This window comes from Arvicanthis niloticus, chromosome 1 (genome assembly GCF_011762505.2).
Source record: "Arvicanthis niloticus isolate mArvNil1 chromosome 1, mArvNil1.pat.X, whole genome shotgun sequence".
NCBI classification, from domain to species: domain Eukaryota; kingdom Metazoa; phylum Chordata; class Mammalia; order Rodentia; family Muridae; genus Arvicanthis; species Arvicanthis niloticus.
The window spans coordinates 52,977,282-53,002,035 of NC_047658.1; the positions used below are offsets into that span (position 1 = coordinate 52,977,282).

Here is a 24,754-nt window from a genome sequence, read left to right on the forward strand (position 1 = left end):
CTCACAGAACGGGGGGGGGGGGGGGGGGGGGGGGAGGAGCAGGAGGGGACGACTGGGAGGAGACTCGCCTCCAAAAGAAAGATAGCATGAGAGCTACTTGGAATAGTCCGATGCAGTATGGTTAAGTCAGGGCTGTGAACAGCGCCGTCCCTCCAGTCTCGCCAATGGTGGTCAGTCTGCTGACAGCAAAGCCAAAAGCAAAGCAATGTGGACTGCTTGCCTGCACTGCTCTGCGCTCCTGCCACTCCCTCTCTCTCCTCCTGCTCTCCACCTCAAACCCCTAAACGCACTAGTCCTGGACTTTCTCCAGCTGCTGGCTCAGACCCTGGTTTTGTAGCCCAATGAGAAGCTTCACAATCCTGCTAACAAAAATAAATAAGTAAAGAAATAGTATCTGTGTTCGCCAAGTGGCCTCTGAGAAGCACCTTGACACAGCATTGTTTACCACTGAAGAATGGGATAACCATCAGAAAAACACTGTATATTTGGACCCTTGAGAACAACACCTGGTGCTCTGGGATTGTCTGGAGCTGCTTATCACAGAGAAGAGGGAACAGCCTGTATGTGTGTTGGGGGGTGAATTTATGAGGCTGTTCCAGGTACATCTCACAGGGCCTAGCCCACAACTTATGTATCGGAGGGATACGGGAAAGATCCATTTTACCCAGGCTCCCTTATACACCAACAGGATATATATTAGCCACAGGTGGACAGCTCTTCTTTTCCCTCTTGCAACTAAAGGCACAGATGGAAGAACTACTCCCAAAGTAGTATCTGACAAACCACACTAAGAGAAACAATCTCAGAGCTACTGTTATGTTCAATTAGTACTCAATACCCAGGAGCTCACATCATCTGGCTGTCAGTACTGTTTCCCTTGCATTTGTCTTTTCATGATCCCTCAGGGTGATGGTTGGCAAGCTAGGAATACTACTGACACCTTTAACTCCTATGCTTTCTTCAGCGATGCTGCCCAGGAAGAACCTATTCCAGTGACCCCACCCCTACCAGCTACGATGACAAAATTCAACTTTTTGAGCTTCTGTCATTTCCTTTTTACTAATATCTCCTTCCATATAAATCTTTTCCCAATGTCTTCTTTAAGGGCCAAACTTGCTTATGCCTCTACAAGGCTGGCTGGCAGTATTCCACTTGCCTGTTCACACCCTTGTTGCAAGGGAAAGCAAGCAGGTAATCAGAAATATGCCAACCTGCAACTGATCTTGACAGTCTGAGTCAGTTAAGACAGTGGGGTCTGTGATGTTAGCCTGGGGAATGTCTGGTCACAACTTTCTGCAGCATATTCTGAACACACTCAGGCAAAGACCCTGGAGGGGGAAACATCAGTCTTGGGGGGGTGTCCTTCCTTTGGAGGATTTTTTAAAGCTGTGCTGCTGTGTCATCCACCTACATTATTCCTGTTTGGCTGAGATACCCTGCTTGCTCTCTGTCTCTGTGTCAAAGCTGTATTCTTATCACTGAACAGGCTGAGGAAAAATGCACCCATATTAGAGCTGTCCCTACCCCAAACTCCGCTTTTTTGCTCTGCTATGCCCACCCTTCCTCCAAGCTAAGACTATACTTTTAAATTAACTCATGTCTTAAATACAAAAAAAAAATTCCTTTTAAGCCATCCACATATAGGTCAGCAGAATGGCTCAATGGATAAAAGCACTTGCCACCAAACCTCATGACCAAGTTCAATTTCCAAGACCCACAAGGTGGAAGGAGAGAACCGATTCATGCAGTTGTCCTCTGATCTCCACACATGTGCCTTGATATGCACATGCATGAACCTGCGCACAAGCACGTGCACAATAAAGGAACAAATTGACTTCAAGAAAGCATTAGGTTGGGTTTATTCTGGAGATACAGAGATGGTCAAATATGGATAAATCAGTGAATGTTATAAATTACATAAATGAACTCAAGGACAGTGTTCACCTAGTATCTCAATGGATAAAGAAAAGACATCTGACAATATCCAACATCCCTTCATGATAGCAGTCCTAAAATAATTCAGAGTAGAATGAACAAACATAGTTCAGCATAATAAAGTCAAGATATGACAAACTTATAGACAGTATTATGTTAAGTGGGAGGCTCAAGCATGTCTACTGAAATCAGGAATGAGAAAAAGTGTTTACCTTCTTTATTATCATTCAATATAGTGCTAGCTAGAGCAGGACAACAAAGAAAGGGGACACAAATAGAAAAACAAGGAGTCAAAACAACACTATTTGTAGATGTTACAGCTCCATATATGAAATCCTAAGGACTCCACCAGAAAACCCTTAGAATTGACAAACGCTTGCAGCAAAGTGGCAGGAAACAAAATTTAGACAAAACCAGTAGCCTTCCAAGATACCAATAACAAACTGAAAAGGGAAATAATATAATTCACAAGTTAAAAAATAAACTTGGGACTGAAGAGATGGCTAAATGGTTAAGAGACCTCTGGCTGCCCTTCCAGAGAACCCAGGTTCAATTTCCAGCATCCATATGGTAGCTCACAACTGTCTGACACCTGCACACCAAAGGACATAAAATTAAATAAATTATTTAAAAATATACATTATATAATATTATATGCTATATACTATATTAGAACATAAAATAAATTATATGTAAGTATAAATTATAAGTATAAATTATAAAACATTGTTTTATTGTGCTATATTAGCACATACAATTATACATTATATAATAACCTATATATTATATAATTTCTATAACAAAATAGTGTATTATAAATAACATATATATACATATATGTATGTGTATATATACATATATACATATATACATATATATATACACACATACACACATATGTATATATGTATATATACACATACATATATGTATATATATATATACACACACATACACACACACTTTAAAACATTGAAAAAAGAATCTGAAGAAGAACCAGAAGATAGAAACTTATACCACGTTCATGAACTGGGAAAAAATTGATATTATGAAAATGGCTATATTACTAAGAGAAACATGCAGACTGACTGCAATTTCAAGAAAAATTTCAGTAACATTCTTCACAGAAATACAACAATCTTTAAATTCATGTGGAAGCACAAGTGACCCTGGACAGGCAAAGCAGCCCTGAGCAAAAAATAATATTGCTGAAGGCTTCACCACTCCTAATTTCACTGTGCTACAGAACCAGAGTAATACAGACAGACATATATTCATCAACGAAAAATAACAAGACCCAGATACTAGACCACACAACTATAGGCACCCGATTTGGAGAAAAGACAGCATCAACAAATGGTGCTAAAAAACAGGATATATACACATAGAAGAACAAATTTAATCCCAACCTGCACAAAATCCACTCCAAAAGGATTAAGGACCTCAACTTAAGATCAAAAGCGACAAGAGGGAAACAGCATGAGGCACCCTTTAAGGGCTTTCAGAATAGGACTCTGATTTCTCAAGAAGGTCAATAATCAACAATTAGTCTTCATAAAATTCAACAGCTTTTGTTCATCAGAGGAAACTGTCAAGTAAGTGAGGTGTTTCAGCTTACAGAATGCCAGCTATGTATTGGATAGAGGACTAAATATTTAGAATATATAAAGAACTCAAGAAACTAAACATTAAGAAAACAACCAAATCAAAAAAAAAAAAAATGGGCCATAGAACTGAACAGAGATCACAAAGAAATGCAAATGGCTAATAAACATTTTTTTTGTGTTTTAAAATTTTTGTTTGGTTTTTTAGACAAGGTCTCACTGTGTAGCCCTGTCTGGCCTGGAACTCACCTGCTAACAAGGTCAAATTTACAAAGACTGCCCTGTCTCTGCATCTCGAGTACTAGGATTAAAGGTGTGTGGTACCATGTCCAGCATCTAATAAGTAATTTTTAAAATGGCTTATGCTCTAAGATCAAGAATTGACAAATGGGACCTCATAAAATTGCAAAGCTTCTGTACAGCAAAGGACACTGTCAATAAGACAAAGTGGCAACCAACAGATTGGGAAAAGATCTTTACCAATCCTACATCTGATAAAGGGCTAATATCTAATATATACAAAGAACTCAAGAAATTAGACTCCAGACAACCAAATAACCCTATTAAAAATGGAATACAGAGCTAAACAAAGAATTCTCAACTGAGGAAACTCAAATGGCCAAGAAGCACCTAAAGAAATGTTCAACATCCTTAGTCATCAGGGAAATGCAAATCAAAACAACCCTGAGATTCCACCTCACACCAGTCACAAAGGCTAAGATCAAAAACTCTGGTGATAGTAGATGTTGGCGAGGATGTGGAGAAAGAGGAGCATTCCTCCATTGTTGGTGGGATTAGCTGGTACAACCACTCTGGAAATCAGTCTGGCGGTTTTTCAGAAAATTGGACATAGCATTACCTGAGGACCCAGCTATACCACTCCTGGGCATATACCCAGAAGATGCTCTAACATATAACAACAACACCTGCTCCACTATGTTCATAGCAGCCTTATTTATAATAGCCAGAAGCTGGAAAGAACCCAGATGTCCTTCAACAGAGGAATGGATACAGAAAATGTGGTAAATTCACACAATGGAATATTACTCAGCTATTAAAAACAATGAATTCGAGAAATTCTTAGGCAAATGGATGGAACTAGAAAATATCCTGAGGTAACCCAATAACAGAAGAACACACATGGTATGCACTCACTGATAATTGAATATTAGCCCCAAAGCTCGAAATACCCAAGATTCAACTCACAGACCACATGAAGCTCATGAAGAAGGAAGACCAAAGTGTGGGTGCTTCAGTCCTTCTTAGAAGGAGAAACAAAATACTCATGGGAGCAAATATGGAGACAAAGCATGGGACAGAAACTGAAGGAGGGGACTGAAACTCGTCTGGAGACTGTTCCACCTGGGTATCCATCCCATGTGCAGTCACCAAAGGTAGATGCTGATGTGGATGGCAGAAGTGCATGCTGACAGGAGCCTGATATAGCTGTCTCCTTAGAGGTCTGCCAGAGTCTGACCTCTAAGATGACCTCTAAGATCAGAGGATGGTGCTCATAGCTAACCATTGAACTGATCAAGGGGTTCCCAATGGAGAAGTTAGAGAGAAGACTGAAGGAGCTGAAAGGGTTTGTGGCCCCATGAAGAGAGCAACAATACCAACCAACCAGAGCCTCCAGGGTCTAAACCACCAGCCTGGGAGCACATAGGGAGGGACCCATGGCTCCAGCTGTATATGTAGGGGAGGATGTCATTGTCAGGCATAGGTGGGAGAGGAAGTCCTTGGTCTAGTGAAGGCTGGATGCCCCAGTGTGGGGGAATTCGTGGGTGGGGAGGTGAAAGGGGGCACATCCTCATAGAAGCAGGAGGAGGGGGGATAGGATAGGGGGTTGCTGGGTGGGAGGGAAATGGGGAGAGAGGAATCACATCTGAAATGTAAATAAAATATCCAATAAAGAAAAAGAAATAGAATGTTCAACACAAATGAAAAATACAAATTAAACTACTTTGAAATTTTATCAAATTCCAGCCAGAATTACTATCATCAAGAAATCAAAGAACAGATGCAAGCAAGGGTAACACTAAGTAGGGGGGACACTAACTCACTGCTGGTGGGCATGTAAATGGGTGCAGCCACCACAGAGTACGCGGAAGGCCATGGCTCCAGCTGCATGTGTAGCAGAGGAAGGCCTGTCAGTATCAATGGAAGGAAAGGCCCTTGGCTATATGAAGGCTCACTGCCCCAGTGTAGGGGAATGCTAGGGTGGTGAGGTGGGAGTGGTGAGGTGGGAGTGGTCAGGTGGGTGGGAGAGCATACTCATAGAAGCAGGGGCAGAGGGGATAGGATAAGGGTTTGTGGAAGGGAAACAGGGAAAGGGGATAACATTCGAAATATAAATAAAATAATCAATTAAAAAATTAGTGTACAAGTGTCTCAAAAAGCTAAAAATAGAACTCCCATGATCTACCTCTACATTTTAAGGCATATACTCAAAGGACTTCCTATCTTCCTATAGAGAATCAGACACATCTATGTGCACTGTGGTTCTGTCCAGAGTAATTATGAATGGAATCAGCCTAGATGTCCATGAAGTGATGAATGGATAGTGAAAAATGTGGCATATAAATGCCAAATTTTACAGGCATAGAAATAAAATGAAAATTTCAGCTGAAATACATGCAGCTGGAAAAAAAAGACACTAACTGAAGCAACCCAAGTCCAGAAGACAAATGCTGCATCTTCTCTCTCATGTGTAGATCTTAGCTTCAAAATTTTTCATTTAAGTATTTAATTTAGAGTAACTGTAGAGGGCATTAGGGATACAAGGGCTTATAAGAGAGAAGGGAAAGGACTGTAAGGTAAAGGGATGAGAGCAGAACACATATGATATGGAAGGAGGTGGCGATCTGAAAAAGTTTAAGTGAGGCTGAGTAGAACAGGTGAGTGGAGGGTATGGAGAAGAGTAACTAAAGATAAGGATGTATGCTAAACTCTCATAGAAATCTACTACTCTGTAGATAATTCTTGTATTAGTCGCAGTTCTATCACTGTGAAGAGTCACTATGACCAAGGCAACTCTTATAAAAGAAAGCATTTACTTGGGGGCTTGCTTACAGGCTTAGTACATTATCATCATGGCAGAAAGCACAGTAGCAGGCAAGTGTGTACTGGAGAAGTAACAGAGCCTAGCATGTAATAATCCTGATCCATAGGCAGAAAGGCACCGAGCTTCGCTTGAGCATCTGAAACATCAACACACTCCAACAAGACCCTACTTCCTAGTCTTTCTAATCCTTTCAAACCCATCTACTTCCTGGTGATTAAGCATCCAAGTTTATGAGCCTATGGAAGTCATTCATATTTAAACCACCACAATTCTAGATTTATTTTTATGTCAGGCACTGATGGAACATTCCTTTAGTTCCAACAATTGGAAGGCAGAGACAGATGGATCTCTGTAAGTTCAAGGCCAGCCTGGTCTACAGAGTAAGTTCCAGGACAGCCAGGGCTACACAGAAAAACCTTGTTTTAAAAAAAGAGGATTTCTTTTTATCTTACATTATAGGTTTTTATATGCATGTGTGTATTCCTGATGCCACGAGAGGCCAGAATGAGCACCAGTGGCTTTGGAATTAAGAGTTATGGTTTGTTGTGATTTTAATATGTGGGTGCTAGGGCTTGAACACAGTCACTTTGGAGGAGCAGTCAGTATTTTCAACACATGAGCTCTCTCTCTCTCCAGCCTTGGAAACCCATTACTTTGTAAGTTAAATTAAAAATGCAATTTAAAAAAGGAGTTGAAACACATTCGTAGACTATACTTCTCATAGAAGATATGAGTTATTAAATGAAAATCTCAGTACTAGTGTCTATACTTTCTTACCAGTTATTGGTCAGGTAAGCCTCCACAGCAACATTGGAATTGCCACTGCTCTTAGTTGCACATCATAACTAGATAAAAATACTTACTGAACATACAACGCACTTTGGTTGCAGCAGTATAAATATAAGCCAATCTGGAAATGACCTGAAAGTTTCCGGCTGCCTGGCCTTCACCTCAATTAAAGTTGCTATGCAAGCCATTGGAGGAGAAAAGTCATCAATGGTCTTACTCAGCAGTGAACTCTGAATGCTGCAATACCAACTTGCCAGGTAAGATGTGCCCACTGGTAAAATAGAAGTACAGAAGTTACAGAGATGTAGCCGGGCAGTGGTGGCACACACCTTTAATCCCAGCAACTTGGGAGGTAGAGGCAGGCAGATTTCTGAGTTCGAGGCCAGCCTGGACTATAGAGTGAGTTCCAGGACAGCCAGGGCTACACAGAGAAACCCTGTCTTGAACCCTCCCCCTCCAAAAAAAAGTTACTGAGATGTAAGGAGGGGTAACCAAAACTAAGAATGTATGATAAATTCTTAAAGAATCCTACTATTTTGTAAGATAGTTCTATATACAGATCCACAGAAGAGACAAAAATGGTTTGTGAATTATGAAAGCCCAAGGTGAAGCCCCAGTGACACACTTCCTCCAACAAGGCCACACCTTCTGATCTCTTTCAAGTAGCACCACTCCCTAATGACCACAAATTTAAAGCCTATGGGAACCATTTCGATTCAAACCACCACATGAGGGTAACCAATCTCTTTCTGATTGGATCTAATGCCTGAACCATAGGTGGGAATTCATGCCTGGTACTGTAAACCTGTTCCAAAACTCATGGATAGTGAGGTTATGGGTGATAGGAAGGAATCCACTAATGGTGTTTTACTAAACACATTGCCAAACTGCTTTCTAATATTATGTTTGTAGTGCTACTCTTAACCTTAACCAGAGAATCTTCTGTAGTGCATGGCAGTTAATGCAAAGACTCATAGTGGGTCCAAATGGTGAACTCTAAATGAGGTATCTTCTTCAATACCCCATTATCAAGGCCTCAGGAACACCAAAGAATCTAAGTCAGGGAATGGGGAGGAGTGCTGTGACATGTCTCCTGGACATGACAGGACTGCTGACTAATGAACTCATTCCAATTATGCCTCACTGCACAAGATCAAGCCAACAAGACCAGCTACTATTTCAGCTGGCAGCACTAACTGGACTCAAATAATTTTCAGGGAGGGAAAAAAAAGCAAAGACATGAAAGTGTGACAGGGATCTGTTGGAGCCTGTCCTGGAGAATTTCAGAAGGTGGAGTTTGCCATGGATATGTTAACACGTGCAAAATTGTCAACTAAAAGGAGAGAACTTGGAGAAGCACACCCTTGCCCACACAGGCGATGGAGAAATAGGAGTGATAGAAGAGCAGAGCTGAGCAGTGAAGTGGAGCAGTGAATGCAGTGTGTGCACTCTGGGGAGACACAGAACTGGTGATGAGACAAGTGTGAGGTGGCAGAGGTAGACAGCAGATCATGTCATTACCCAATAGGGTCAAAAGCAGCCTGGAGCTTAAGCAGATGCACACTCAGATCTCAAACAAGCTGCCTGGCTATGGGATCACTCTAGCTCTGGGTAATGACTGAGGCCTGAGATGAGAACAGTCTACTCTCTAGATTGGACTTTCTTAAAGGGCAACCATAACCTGTGATAGCACTGAGTAACCTGTGGGTTACTGGTCCTGATGTGGCTGGGGTCCAGGTTGATGTCCATAGACTGTGTAATCACCTAATGACATGTAGATGGTCATGGCCCATGCTGTGGCCTGAATCCATGTTAATGTCCATGTGCCATGTTGCCTCTGGGAACCATATTAGTGTGAGTAGCCTGCTCTGCCACCTGACACTTTGGTAGTGTTTGAGTATGGGGTGTTACAAAGGACCGTGTCTGCATCCTGCTACAGGCAGGGTTTGAGTTGATATCCATGGCCTGGTGGTACCACCAAAAGCCAAGCAGAGGTCCTTGGCCTGTGCCATTGCCTGAAGCCCTATTGCTGTTTTTGGGCCACTATTGGGGCTATACTGATCTGAGTGACCTGCACTGCCACCTAAGGCCATGTGTCCAATTTATGCTGCCATAGAGGACCATGTCTGGGTTGATGTTCTTACTGCAGCTGATTCTGTGTTGATGTCCATGGCCCATGCCACCACAGAAGGCCAAGGGGATGTCTGTGGTCTGTGCTGTGGCCTGAATCCGTGTTGATGAACATGATCCCAGCTGCATTGAAGGGCTTTGTCTGGGTCAGTAGCCCTACTTCAACTGGGAGCCATGTTCCTGGTCTCTGCTGATGGCAGATAACATGTAGAAGACCATGATCTATGCTCCTTCAAACCTTAATGAGCAAATAAGCAACTGTGGCCATAGTATCGATGACTACAGACACATAGTGGAGAAAGAAGGGCATGAAAGACTTCTGTGACCTCAGCCCACCCTCTAAACAGTAACAGTCTAAAACAAGAAGTCTTCAAAAAGAACTCTTAAAAACTGTGATAGGATGCCAAAGTGTTGATCTCCACAATAGAGAGCTTCCAGCAGGGGTGCATGAGGGGAAGGACTCAGCTCTATTTAAGGTGTAGGCCACTGAGAGTTTGACTACACTCCAGTGAGTGTACAGATAACACAAATTAGACTTTTTTGTGGTGGTGGTGGGGGTCACAGGGGTAAGAGGATGAACTGGGAAGCAAATGTGATAGGGGTATGTGTGAAATTCCCAAAGAATCAATAAAAATATTATATTGGAAAAAAAGAAAAGAACTTCAAAACAAAACAAAATAATCAGGCATGTTGATGTAATCCTTTAATCCCAGCAGGAGGCAAGAGACAAACAGATCTGAGTTTGAGGCTAGCCTGGTCTACGTAGTGAGTTCCAGCACAGACAGGGCTACATAGACCCTGTCTCATACACAAAACAAACAAAAAAAGACCCAAAAATAAATAAAATATAATCAACCTTTAGAAACAATCCATATTTAAATACCTATTCTTGACTCTGTTTCTCTCTACCCTAACTAAAACACATTTATTATCCAGAAGTAGCTATTTTCCTTCTATGTTCAAACTCAGAGTATATGTACGCATGGATACTTTGCACCTCAGGCAGAGAAATGTCACCATTAGCTTTGCTCTCCCTACGCAGTATATTTAGTAACATCAGCAAATCTATACCATCAGTATCATTGCAAGTCTGTTCACGAACTCTCAGGAGCCACTTGAAATCTACGGAATTGAACTTCCATTTTGGTAAGATTCCTAATTACTATCTATGAACAATGTTCCTAATGGCTATATGAACCCACAGCCTGGAGGGCTACATGTGGCATAATTTTAACCCCATCTCTAGAGGTCTTAAACTCAGACATTCATTAACCCAATGTTTCTCCCACATAAAGTCTTTTTTCACTACCACTAAAGAATTCTTTAGCTAGATTTAAAATATAAAAGGCCAAGTGTGATGATGCATACCCTAAATTTCAGAACTTGGAAGGCAGAGGTAGGTGGATCTCTGAGTTCGAGGCCAGCCTGGTCTATAGAGAGTTTTCCAGGACAGCCAGGACTATGCAGAGAAACCCTGTCTTGAAAAGTCTCAAAAAAAAAAAAAAAAAAAGTCATAACCATTAAACATTGGTACAGAAATCTGTCAGAAAGCAAGCAGCTTTGGCAGACTGACAGATACTGCCTGCTCATCAAGTCTACTACCACCATGTGACCTCATCACAATACTCTTTCATAATGTTTATAAAGTATAAGAACAACTATCCACTCAGGTGTTTTAATAATACTAAAGAAATTAATCTAGTGCTGTATCTTGCAGAAAGTGTTTGCCCCTACAGTGACCATATTATTGGTTATCCACACCAGGGCACTTAAAGAAGAGGGGTGGAGATTGGTACTACTAGGGCTAGGACTTTCAAAATCATCTGTGTGAGACAACCTGAGAGGCATCATCACTCTACTCAAAATTTACTTCGAAGTCTCTTTTCCAGCTGCTCCCTGATCCTGCATCTGGAAATGTAGCCATTCTGTTACAACTCTATCTCATACTAAGAGGAAGGCTGAGAAGTAAACAGGTAGCACAGGCTACCACATAAAGTATCAAAAGGCCAGATGAACAAAGATTAATTGTAATAAAAATAATTGTCTTTCAAATTTATATTTGAAGCCAGGTAGGCATTTGGACCTTTTTTTTAAAATCAGAAGATATTCTTCATAATTTATTGTCAAGACCTACCTAAGTACTGAAGACACTAAACACTGGTGCCCAGCAGACCTGAGGGATTTTTTTTTTTACTCTAGTAATCTTTTGAATAATCATCTTCAATGCTTTCTCCTAAAGTTTCTTTGTAAACAAAACTGCTCCCAGTAGATGTTTTATATCTATACAAAGCTTCCAATTAAGCTTAAGACAGCTCAATTTTTTACAAATTGTTTCCCTTTTAAAATGTCCTCTTTTCCAGGGGCTAGTAAAATGGCTCAGAGGTTAGGGACATTTACTACTCTTGTAGAGGAGCTGGATTCAGTTCCAAACCCCCACACAGCGGCTCACAACCATCTGCAAACTCCAGTTCCAGGGGATCAGATGCCTCTTCTGACCTCCTCAGACACTGCATGCATGTGTTGTGTTCCCCCCACCCCCACACACTTTAAAAATGTTAATTTTTCTATAGTTCTCCTGCCAAATTCCAGAACAGCTGAGCAAATTCAGGAAGTAAACTAACTCAAAGTTGGATACAGCCTGGCTATGGTTCCAGTGTGTCCCCAGAAATTCATGTGTTAGGAATCCAAATTCCTATCTTGAAGATAGTGGGCTTTGAGAGGTGATTAGAGCTAGAAGATGCCAACTGGCTCCCTAGATGAATGAGGCAAGAACAGTACTGGAGCTAATGAAGACTTGGCACCCTCTGTTATACTAAAGCACAGCAGAAAGGTCTATATCAGGTACTGACAGATGTTAGCCTCAGATTTCTCCTCTTCAAAACTGTAAGCCAAATAAACGTCTAAAATCACATTTATTGTGTTGAGGGTACAGGTGTGCTTGCATGCATGTGGTCATAGAACAGCTTTGGTGGGTCATTCTCTTGTTCCAACAAGTGGGTCCTAGGGATCAAACTCAGATTGGCACTTGGCAGCAAACATTTTTATCTGTAGAGCCATCTCAACAGCCCAACTTCTATTCTTAAAATTTTTTTCACTTTTATTTTTTATTTTATGTGGTGTAGATATGCATACCTACCTGTACATCACATGTTTGCCATGCCTGCAGAAACCAGACTAGTGGGTCAGATCCCCTGGGATCAGAGTTATAGATGGTTGTGAGATGCCATGTGGGTTCAGGGAATTGAACTTGGGTCCTCTGGAAGAGCAGCCAATGTTCTTAACTGCTCACCTATCTCTCTAGCCCCTAATTTCTATTCTTGATAATAAAAATTACTCAGCTTCAGATCTTTAAGTCATAGTAACAAAAATATAGAAAGACTTTTCTAAAATAGAACATCCTTTCACAGGTACAGACCATGGACAGACTAATTCCAGGGCTCCTAGTGTTAGAGTAACAACTCTTATCTTCTCTAGCCTCAACAGTAAGAGCCTGTCGATCTGTGATAGTGTTCCTCTGCTAAACTGCCGAGTCTTCCACAAGGAACACTCTTAGGTATCTGACAAGCAAGAGAAAAGAGAAAAATGCCTTAATGCTTTGGGCCCTCCTTTTTGACATCATTAAGGCTGAATGTTACAAAAGTCTCTCCTTTAACAGTTAAAGGGGAGAAGCAGGTAGATACTATAGCAAATGGAAGAGAGGCCAGGCTGAAAAAAAAAAATGATGTACCCAGATTACCAAATGGAATCTACACCACAGCTCTAAGAATTCTGACGTTGGTGAACAATGTTGATAAAGGAACATGACAACTACAGCTAACATGAGTGGGTAGCAGGGTGTTAAATGGATCATTGTATTTTTCATTATTACAAATACTGCAACAAGGAAGAACAAAAATCTAACCTCCCTTGTTCTTTCTAGACAGTACAGCAACCATACTTGTGCTCTTTTCAATAAATCTTTATTTATTCCAGTTACAAAGTTCAGTACTCAAGAGTAACAAAGATAGGACACTGAATCATTCGTCCTCGTTATGTTCTTTCAAACAAATGATTTCAGTCAATTGAGACTGTTGTGCTGGTCCTGCAGCTGTTGTAATCAATGATTTTTTCTTAATATTCTTGAAAGTCAATGATCCTACTATATACCTCAGAATAACAAAACTCTAATACCAGAAGTAGGTTCCCTCTTTTGGAGTTGTTGGCCAGTAAGGTCCTACAGACCCTCAAACATTGCATACAGGCTCTTGCTAATGCCCTTGGATGATCATTCAGAACTTAATAGTAAAACACCACAGGCTTGAGTCATAAGATACAGAGAAATCAAGCAGGTACTTACCTGAAAGCTTCATCTCTACCGGCTAGCTTTCATAGTGCTGGAAGCTTCTATGAATGTTATAAGAGTTACAGAATTAAAAAGATGTGAGTCATGAGAGCTACAATAATGACCAGCCTGACAAGCCATGCTCACTAGTGCATCACTGTCACAAATGTCATGGAAGTAACCAATCACTTTCTGATTGAAGTCCCTCTCCACAAGTTGAAGCCCATATTTAACACTGTTGTAGAGGCCAAGAACCTGTGGTTGGACAAGTCACAGACCATAGGGGAGAAACTACTATCATTCTGCTAAATGGACATAGTATTAAACTCTAATGATTTGTCATTATACCTATAGATATTCCATCTCTCAACCATCATCAGAGAAGCTTTTCTGTGCAGTATATAGTGATTGACATCGAGACAGTCAACTGATCAGTGTATAGAGAAAAGAGACTGAAGAATGCTCAATCTTAAACGAGACCACACACTTCTTCTGACCACTCAAGAATGCTTGTGGAAGAGAGAGTTTTTAAGAGGCAAAGGTAATGAATAACTCTAACTGTTTTCTGGACACAGCAAGGCAGTTGGCCCTAAGAATTCACAGCAGTTGAGATGGCATGTACAAGAGCTACACAAGCTAAGGCCAGACAAAATTTCAGACAGGTGAGGTGAACGAACATGAAATCCCGCTTCTGCAGAGGAACTACTGGCAATTGACAGCTGCTAGGAGATGGAGCATTAGCCACACATACAAGAGCATGTGGGCAGCAGAAAAAGTTACTGGATGGGCTCTAAAGGTAGGTGGTTGGGTAGGCTGGAGACGGAGGATGGATCTAGAAGGAGTGAAAGAGTATGACCAAAATACATTGTGTAAAATTTCTCGAAGAACTAATAAAAATATTTTAAAAGTCTTACAAGCCAATACAGCTGTATTTCTGACTATTTTTTGGATCTTTTGAAACTGGATCTAGCTGTGTCACCTAGGCTAGCTTGGGGCTCACAATGATCCTCCCAATTTAGTTCCTCAAGTTCTGGGGCTACAGATGTATGTCACAGAGATGAGCCTAAAATTTGTATTTATAACAAACTCTCAGGTAGTAGTGCTTCTGGTCTACTGATCACAAGCTGAGTAGTGAATAGTAACTACATTCTAAATTTGATTTGCAGAGCCGGAAGGTGCTCAGTGGGATAAACTGGATTTGCTTTTCACTTCTCTCCCAGCTTCTCACTTGCCGGTATCTCACCCTATCTTCCTTTCATACTACTTCCTTCATGGTAATCAAGCTCCCAGACAACACTTTCAATGGTTCACTAAGATCGAAATCCATCTTCAGGCCCTGGCTTACCGTTTAACCGCTCATACTGTTCACCAAATGTAAAAGGCTAATGGGAGTTAATGACAGCTCCCTAGAAGTTCGTACTCTAGAGAAGGACTTATTGCTAATCTGAGTGCTAATAGGTAGAAGAGCTCAAAAGACAGAAAACACGATAGCCAGAAACCTTAAGCTACACACTGATCTGTGACATCAGGGATCAGGTGGGACAAGAGCATTAAGCTTCCTTTTTATTTCCTATCAGAAAAGTATATTTTTTAATTACTTTAACCAATAGCTCTTAATAATATTCAATAAATTCTGTAAATTATTTCAAACTAGTTTCTATTAACAGTTCTTAATATAAACATTAGCATGTTTAGATTTTACATTTTTATTCCATTTTAGTAAGGCTCAAAGAGAAGTGAACTATATATTATACTATCTAGGGTAAAATATACATGTGTTCATGCCACAACAGGTGTGTAGAAATATGAGAACAACTCCAAGTGTTGGCTCTCACCTTCTACTTTGAGATAGGGTCTCTCTTGCTCACTGATACATCTGCCAGGCTAACCAACCTGCTTGTTTCTGCTGATTCACAGATATTTGCCTACTAACTCTCTGTAGGGACATACTAAAATTGATTTTTATATGAGTTCTGTGGATTTAAATGAACTAAGCTTGTCAGACTTGCATAGCAAGCATGTAACTCAGTGAGCCATCTTTCCAGCCCTTGATTTTTTTCATTCTTGATCCACAATTCATCAACCTGTGCTCTGATACCAACAAATTCCACCTCTCTCTTTCCCACAAGATAGGTTTTCTCTGTGTAACCCTGGCAGTACTGGAATTATCTCTTTAGACCAGGCTGACCTCAAACTCAGAGATCCACTTGCCTCTGCCTACCAAGTTCTAGGATTAAAGATACCACCACTTGCCAGCTTCACCTTCTTAATATGAGACAAACCTTTTTTAAGTTGCCACCTACCCCAAATGGCCAATATATCGATCCCTATAACTCAAATTCATTATGTCAGGGGTCACATCTTTGGAGCCATCATTAATGTAGACATTCTTTTAAAATCTAGACTCATAGTTTGGTCCACACTGAATTTTCTTTTGTAAATCTTCCTTAGAAGGCTTGACTCCTACAAACAGAGGGCTGTATTCACTGCCTGTGTGGGTATTCTCCACAAGTTTGATGTGAAAAACCACGTTGGGATTCCTAATTAGATAATCATCATTGCCCTTCTTGTGGATAACAAGTTTATAGACGATTGTGGTTTTTACTTTAATGTGGGTTTCTTCAGATATTCTAATCTTAGGGCAGAGAAAACATCTTGTCTATCCACAATTTTGAATCCCTTCCACATCAGAAACCTTACCAGGTATGTCACATATCCTGTAAACACACCATCTGAGTATCCATGACTTTTTCAGGTCTCACCTCTGAGCTGAAAGTACCAGCAGGCTTTCCCGAAGTCATCACTCACCTAAGCCATGATCAGTTTTAAATCTCTATATCAACATAGCCTTGGGACTGGTTGCAGAGTGAGGAGGGAGTCACCAATCAATGCAATAGCATCAGTGTTTTACAAGTGCCATAGAAAAACTCCGAAGGCTATGTAGACAGACACTCAGATAAAGTATGCAGGAAAATCAGTGACAAGAGGTTCTGACTTATACTTGGGGCAGTGAAGTGAATCTGAAGTTGATACAAGTCATCATTCTCTGGAGTATCCAAGTCCTACCTACAGAATTAAAAACCTCCTTAGGTAGAACATCTAAGGTTTATGTAAAAGAAAGTGCTTTTCTTTTGTCTTCTTGTAATAGTTGAGACCCTAGCTTTTAGGGACACACTGGGTAATAACTGCTGGCAATCTGTTATGGACTGCATGGATAGTACATCTGAGGACTGCTTAAAGCAGAATTTTTGAGTGAGCAAAGTGCAATATTATTTATAGTCTATTGCTCTATTAGGACACAGACTTTAAACCAGTAGATCCTGAGTTTATGAAGCATTTATATCAAACAGTACCACTTCACTTATTGTCAAAGCAAGCATGCTTATACAGCAGGAACATAAACCACTTAAAATTGGATAATAAAATAAATTTAGGAACATAAAGTTTAAATATTTTCTCTCAGAGCAAGTTCATGTAGTGCTGCAGCCAGATGCTGAAGGATGTGATGACATGCTTAGAATGCAGCCTGGATCAGCTGGACTCTAGGGACGAGACGAGGTGGAGACTGAGGATGAAATTGCAGCATGTCCACATGATTGAAATCATCACACACCTAAATCATCACTAGAAAAGCATGTGGAATCTTGCAGATTGAGGAAACTAGGCTATGCCAAAAAGGAAGATGATGCATAATCCTGGTTTGTTTGTTTTCTGTGAGAAGAAAACAGTTACTTTGGATAAGGATTCACAGTTCCAGACAATTAAAAAAGCTAGAATTGAAGTTGGGAAAGGGTGATTGTTACAGTTAAGTAATCACAGACTGTATCCTTCAGTGCCTGTAGAAGTTCCTCTCAATCATAAATGGTCTGTTTGTGATCTCACCTCTTGCCTTTTATGATTGTGTTATTGAGGAGGCAAAGAAAAAAGTGCTCTGGTTCTCAAGTCATTGAAAATGACAGTGATCTATTTGTAGAATTGGTTGTTAAAGTCAATAAAGAAAGTAATCAAAAACTGTACAAAATCTTACATAATAATCCTTGTAGAAGAGAAAGATAATAAAAGAAGACACTGGTCTTACAAAGCTAAGAATGTTCATATAACCAAAAATCATATGCTGAGGAAATTCAGGATGTAATAAAAATGCATATAGAAGAACTCAGTAACCATTGACAAGAAAAATGAAAAAAATCAGAGAATGGTGTTGAAAAGAATGAAGGCCATCAGTGACAGTCTGCTGACAGTTATTTAGCTAGCTGGATGTTGATAGTTTATAACATGGCAAGTTGTGAGTAGGAGCCAATACAAAAGAAAAGGAAATATAGATAAAAATTCTGATTCAAAAAGAAGAAAAGGGAATAGTGGAGAAAAACATCATAGTCAGAAAAAGGCTAAGATTATAAACAGAATGTTTGTGAATGCATTAATTATGCTTATAGCATTACCAATATGCTGATGTTTTCATTACAGTTTTTGCATAGGAGAAGTACTGTGTAATGCTCATTATTTTAATAAATACTTATGCTTCAAAATACCTTCTCCAGTAAGACATAAAAATTACAAAATATTTTTGGAACCTATTGTGAGAAGATGTTGAAAAGATGGTATGACTCTGGCTCTTAGAGTAGTAAGTAGCAATCCTATCACTGAAATTAATAGTAAAAGGATCCCAGGAGACAGCATTCTTGGGTATCACTGTAGCTGAAAAGAGTGAACACTGACTTTACCATAACAAAAAATATACATAAAATATATATAAAAAATATGTAAGAAGATACATGTAGACAGAATATGTCAAAATGATGTACACCTTGAGAATGAAGTGTAAAATCTGCAGTTTTGACTCATTTTGCAGTCAGTAACAAGAAAAGGCCATTAAATAAGGGCACTTTGTCACAAAAGGAGAAAGAGAGCATGTAGTTAAAGTGTTTCAGACAGAGAGCAAAGTTGAAAGATTCTGAAGTTGAGCTCCAACAGTGCAATGATCAAATGAAAATTAATTTGAAAGCACAGCTATAAGAATTAAATAAAAAATGTCAGTTTTAGGATGAGAAAACAAGCCTGAGGCCTGACAACATACTTAAACAAGGAAAAGACCAAGAGTGCCTTTTAAAACCCACTGGCTGGTGCTGTATGTTAGTTACAGTATCAATCTTGAACTTCAAGGTTTGTTGATTCTGACCACTTTGTACTGTCTTTATTCCTAACAATGAATTTAAAAGCATGACAAAAGCATGACAAAATCATCTTCTTCTTCTTGATAGCAAAATTAAGGTGTGTGGAAATATTTAGAAATTTAACAGTTCTACGCACCTTTCTACATTCTCATGCTCCTTTTTTTTTAATTAAACAAAAATGTCTTCAATTTAATTCAAGAGAACATTTTATTGTTGTATAAGCATGTTCTGGTGGTTTGGTTGTTTACAGGATATTCTAAAATAAAAGGACTCTGGAATGTTTTCATTTAGTATACATTTCCATAATATGAAACAAATTATAGTTCTTCCACATGATTACAATATGAAAGTTCCTTCAATGTAGCATATACAATTATATAATTTAATCTACAAAAATTCATCTTGTTTTCTGACATTTCCATTGTTTAAAAAAAATAGGGAAAACAAGCCAGCAGTGGCACAGTGGCTAGGGTAGCCACCTGCAGAGGGCAAGCCTGTGCCCTTTGCTCTCTCTCTCCCAGTTCGAATCCCGCTTTCCCTGTGTGACTCTGCCCGAGTTTCATGGAAAAAAAAAATAGGGAAAAGCCCAAGTTTATGTGGTACCTAGAACTTTTCTGTAACAACATTTTGTTTTAGATCCTTTATATATCATTCTCATTTGTTTCCCTCTTTAACCAGAATCCCATAATTAATTCACATTTATATCAGTGGAGCATGAGAACACACCTACCACACCACTCTGATGAATAGAGCTCATTTTGCCAGTATTTGGTTTGCCAGAATTTCCATTCAATGAATAGTACAAACATTTTGGAACAAGGCTGCAACTTCTTACAGGATTAAGCACACAGTACCCAGAAATTCTACTCCTAAGGAATTCAACTAGGAGGAATAAAATCTATGTATTTCTCTAATTAATTGTACAGGGTAGTAATAGCTTTATTAACAACTGCCCAAACCTGGGTAAAGTCCAAGATAAAAATATAGTGTTTTAATATAGTGCATTGTTATTTCTTAACAAGGATATGTAATACTGACATTAAAAAACCAGAAAACTATGAGTGTTGAGCAGAGTTAATGGTGCATGCTGAATATTCAAGTGTGAGTTATATCCCTATCTATAGCTTACTTTGGACTAAATCATAAAAATAAAACATACCCACAAGTGGTTAGAGGAGTAAGTAGCCATATGATAAAATGAGTATGACAAAATATCAAATGTTGGTAGTAGATATTACAGGTACTCAAGTCATTTTGCAATTCTTTCAACTTTCTTGCTGTGATTGAATTATTCACAATAAAATGTTAAAAAAAAACTAAATGGCTAGACTAACTGGCTTTATTAAATAAGGCGTTATAGTAGATGTTTTCTGTTTAAAAATCAATAGGCTAAAGATTTTGATAATAAACAACTTAACTCAAATGATAAGAGTCATTTTAAAATTTATAATGGCTAAGGTGTACTTTCAAATAGACAGTATTTTAATCTCCCCTAATTCTTTAAGTGTATCTAGTAAAAACAAGGTATCTCTAACTAAAAATTGAAGCAGTCATCTGAAATTTCAAAGCACCATTTTGGCATTTTTAAAAATGAATTAACATCATAAAATAGAAAGCTCTCCCACATTCACAGAGCTGTAAGATTAATACAGTGAAAATGGCCATTCTAACAATAGCAATCCACAAATTTAACCCAATCCCCATCAAAATCTCAACACAATTCTTTCCCAAACTTTAAAGGATAATGTGTAACAGTTTCCAAGATTGAAACATTCTATCCTACAGGGAAGCTCCATAAACAAAAAAAGGTAAAACAACTCAAAATAGCTTTAGAAAGTCCCTGAAACCAACTAGATCATACTACAGAGCTACAGTAATAAAAACAGCATGTCAGGCTGGAGAGACAGCTCAGTAGTTAAGAGCTCAGTAGTTAAGAGCTGACTGTTCTTCCAAAGGTCCTGAGTTCAATTCTCAGCAACCACATAGTGGCTCACAACCATCTATAATGGAATCTGATGCCCTCTTCTGGTGTGTCCTAAGACAGCTACGGTGTACTCATATCCATGAAATAAATAAATAATTCTCAAAAAACAAAAAACAAAAAAAACAAAAAACAGCATAGCACCGGCATAAAAACAAGATATGTTGAGCCAGGCATAGTGGTATACACCTGTAATCCTAGCACTCAGGAGGCAGAGGCAGGTGGATCTTTGTAAACTAGTCTGGCCTAAAACTCACAAAGCAAATTCCAGGACAGCTATAGAAATTCCAAGGCTGCTACACAGAAAAACCCTGTTTTGAAAAACCAACCAACCAACCAACCAACCAAATTAACCTAAATCCAAATGAATGTTAATAAGTGGAATTGAACATCCAGACCTAAGTCCACAATACTTATGGACACCTGACTTTTAACGAAAAGTCAGAAAGTAGATACTGGGAGCGAGGGGAAAGTATCTTGAATAAATGGTGTTGGTCAAATTGTATAGCTGCATATAGGATGTTGGTTAGACTAAATGGCTGCATATAGAAGAATGCAAACAGATCCCTATCACTCTGCACAAAACTCAACTCCAAATGGATCAAGGACCTTAACATAATGCCAGATACCCAGAATCTGACAGAAAAGAAAGTGGGGAATAGGTCTGAACTCACTGGCAAGAGAAAAGACTCTCTGAACAGAACACCAATAGTATAGGACACTAAGACCAACAATTAGTAAATGGGACCTCATGAAACTGAAAAGCCTCTGTATGGCAAAGGGCATCATCATTTAGACAAAGTGACAGGCTACAAAATGTGAAAAGATCTTTACCAATTATATATCAGATAAAATGGTTAATTATCTAAAACATGTAAAAAATTTTAAAGACTGGACATCAAGAAAACAAATAAGCCAATTAAAAAGTAGGGTACAGAACTTATCAGAGTTCTCAAAAGATGAAACACAAATGTCTCAACATCCCTAGTCATCAGGGAAATGCAAATTAAAACTACTCTGAGATTTCATCTGCTACCACTCAGAATGGCCAAGATCAATAAAACAAATGACAGCTCATGCTCACAAGGATGTGGAAAGGAGAAACATATATTTATTGTTGGTAGGACTGAGAACTTGTATGACCACTGTGGAAATCTGACAGTTTCTCTGGAAGCTGGGAATAGATATACCCTCAAGATCCAGATATAATCACATTCTTGGGTATATATCCAAAGGACTCTACATCCCACCCCACAGATACTTGCCCAGCTATGTTCATTGCTGCTCTATAATAGCCAGGAAATGAAAATGACCTAATGTCTTATTACAATGAGTGAATAATGTAAATGTGGTACAGACACACAATGAAATACTATTCAACTGTAAATAATTTTGAAATGATGAATTTTGCAGGTAAATGGATAGAAAATATCATACTAAGATAACTCAGACCCCAAAAGACAGATGTATTTTCTGTTATATACGGTTATAGCCTTTGCGCTTTGATATGTGTGCTACAATCCAAATAATCTGAGGCTAGTTATCTCTAGTAAGGGAGTTGGGGAGAGGAGAGGATCTTCCAAGGAAGAGGAAACAGAATGTGCTGTTATGAGAAAGAAAAGGGGGAAACTTGATTGGTAAGATTAAATATAGAGGGGAATGAAAAGAATAGTAGAGGAGGTATACGTAGAGGAGGTATATGGGGAAGGACAACTGATACTAAAGGCCATTTGAAAAATCATATAGAAACCTACTACTGTAAGAAGTTTCCTAAAAATATATACAAATATGAAAGGAGTCTAAATAGAGTCACCAAATTATAGGGAAGACAGTGCCCCAAGCAGACATCCTATGCCACCAAGTAAAACCTCTAGTTACATCTTACTGAGTTTGTTGGCCAAGGAGCCCCATGGAAAGCCCCAAGCATCAAAGGCTATTGCCAAAGATACTGGTTATTCACTATAACCTGATACGGCCCTATTGCTGAAAGAAACATTTACTTATGTCATGGAACATGGAGAAGTTCAGCTGGTGCCTAATTAGAAGCTTATATGATCATACACTTGTGGGGTGAATCTGTGGAATGCAGAGGTACACTAGTATCTTCTATTCATACCCTTATTTCTTGAGAGTTTTTCACTGAATTTGGCTGGTTCTCACCAACTGAGCTAATATGGCTGGCTAATGAATTCCAGGCGTTCTTCTGTCTCTGCCTCCCTAGTATCAGGGTGGTAGGCATACTTGCAGGCTTAGATTTTTCAAAATCTACTTTAATTAGGGTTCTTAATTGCTTCAACCTCCCTTCTAGCCCATTGACTAGAGGTAGCAGAGAAAGAAGGTTGACAGGAAAAGAAGGTTGTGGTCCTGTTTAAAAGTATTGTTCATTTGTTTGTTTCAAGCAGAAAAACTCTGCTTTACTTTCCTTGCTTGTAAGAAAATAGCTATATTTTGGCTGAATGTATGTTATCCAGCATTACGTCACTGTGGGCCATTTACACCTTTCCGTACAAGCATAAGTCCTACATTGTGGGAATGAAGTGCTCTTAAGACCCCTTTTATTTTCCTTTGCCTCGGAGTAGCAGTAGAAGACCAGAGTAACTGTGACGAAAGGCAACTGGTCTATAGCGCATGCCTGGCCTCCTGACCTTTGTTACCAGTAGAAAAACAACTATATATACTAAGTCTTCACTGCCTGTTTAGTTTTATGTTTTATCTAGTTTAACCATCCCAATATAGGAAATATTGGATTTATTCTTTTTAGTACAACTTGGCAACATTATTGTGTTTCTCATTGGCTGTTTTCTGTTAAAGGGGTCTTTATTTAAGATCACTGTTTTCATGCTTGTTTTACAGTTCATGTATTTTGAAGTGCATTATATTTACTTAGAAGTTGTAACTTGAACGACTTCACTGAATATGTACCTTTTGGTAATTTGTAATAACTTCTTCCAAATGTTAATACTTTCCCCGGTAATTGTATTACATATGTGAAGATAAAAGGAATAATTTTCTGTATTCTGCCAATCATAATTTTAAATAATAAATCATCAACTTTTAAAAAGTAGTTTTTGGGTACAATTCCAATCTTTGTTGTCAGGATATCAGCAGTCTAGTCCAATAGCAAACACCAAACACAAATCAGTAAAAGTGGCTAGATCCAGCAGAAACTGCAAGGCTCCACTGAATTGACACAAGTCAGTAGAAGCAGCAAGAATCAATCAGAATACCACAAGAAGTTTGGTACATTTCTCTCTATGAAGTGAAGACCAGGAAAGACCACAGAAGACCAGTGAAGCATTGCATGGCTAATGAAGATAAGCAAAGCATTGCGCAGCTATCAAAGACTAGAAGAGCATTGCAGGTATAGCAATGCAAGAGCATCTTCTTACTGTCTATGGGGTTATATTTATATTATTTCTATATACCATGTCTGCTTCAGCAAAACATCGTCTCACAAGACATATTCCAGAAAAACATCATGTGACACAACTGAGTTTCCACAGAAACCAGAAAATTCCACTTCACATACCCTACTGTACTTCACTTTTTGTTTGTTTTTGGGAGACAGGGTTCTCTATGTAGCCTTGACTGTCCTCATAGAGATCTACCTGCCTCTGCCTCCTGAGTACTGGGATTAAAGTTGTGCACCATTACTAGACCATGCATCTCACTTTCTATGAGGGAAGTAGGGACTGGACACAGGTCCTCATGCTTGTAAGCACTTTACCTATGAAAGTGTCCCCCAAATACTCTCGC

The 24,754-nt window shown here is 39.2% G+C and overlaps 1 protein-coding gene and 1 pseudogene across 9 annotated transcripts in view; one reads left to right on the top strand and one right to left on the bottom strand.

Annotated features, from left to right (window-relative positions):
- Positions 1–24,754, bottom strand: part of Cpeb1 (cytoplasmic polyadenylation element binding protein 1) — a 104,195-nt gene that overhangs the window by 29,945 nt on the left and 49,496 nt on the right. The gene's annotated exons all lie outside the window — the stretch shown is intronic.
- On the top strand, positions 14,601–18,296 carry LOC117712422 (U11/U12 small nuclear ribonucleoprotein 48 kDa protein pseudogene; annotated as a pseudogene).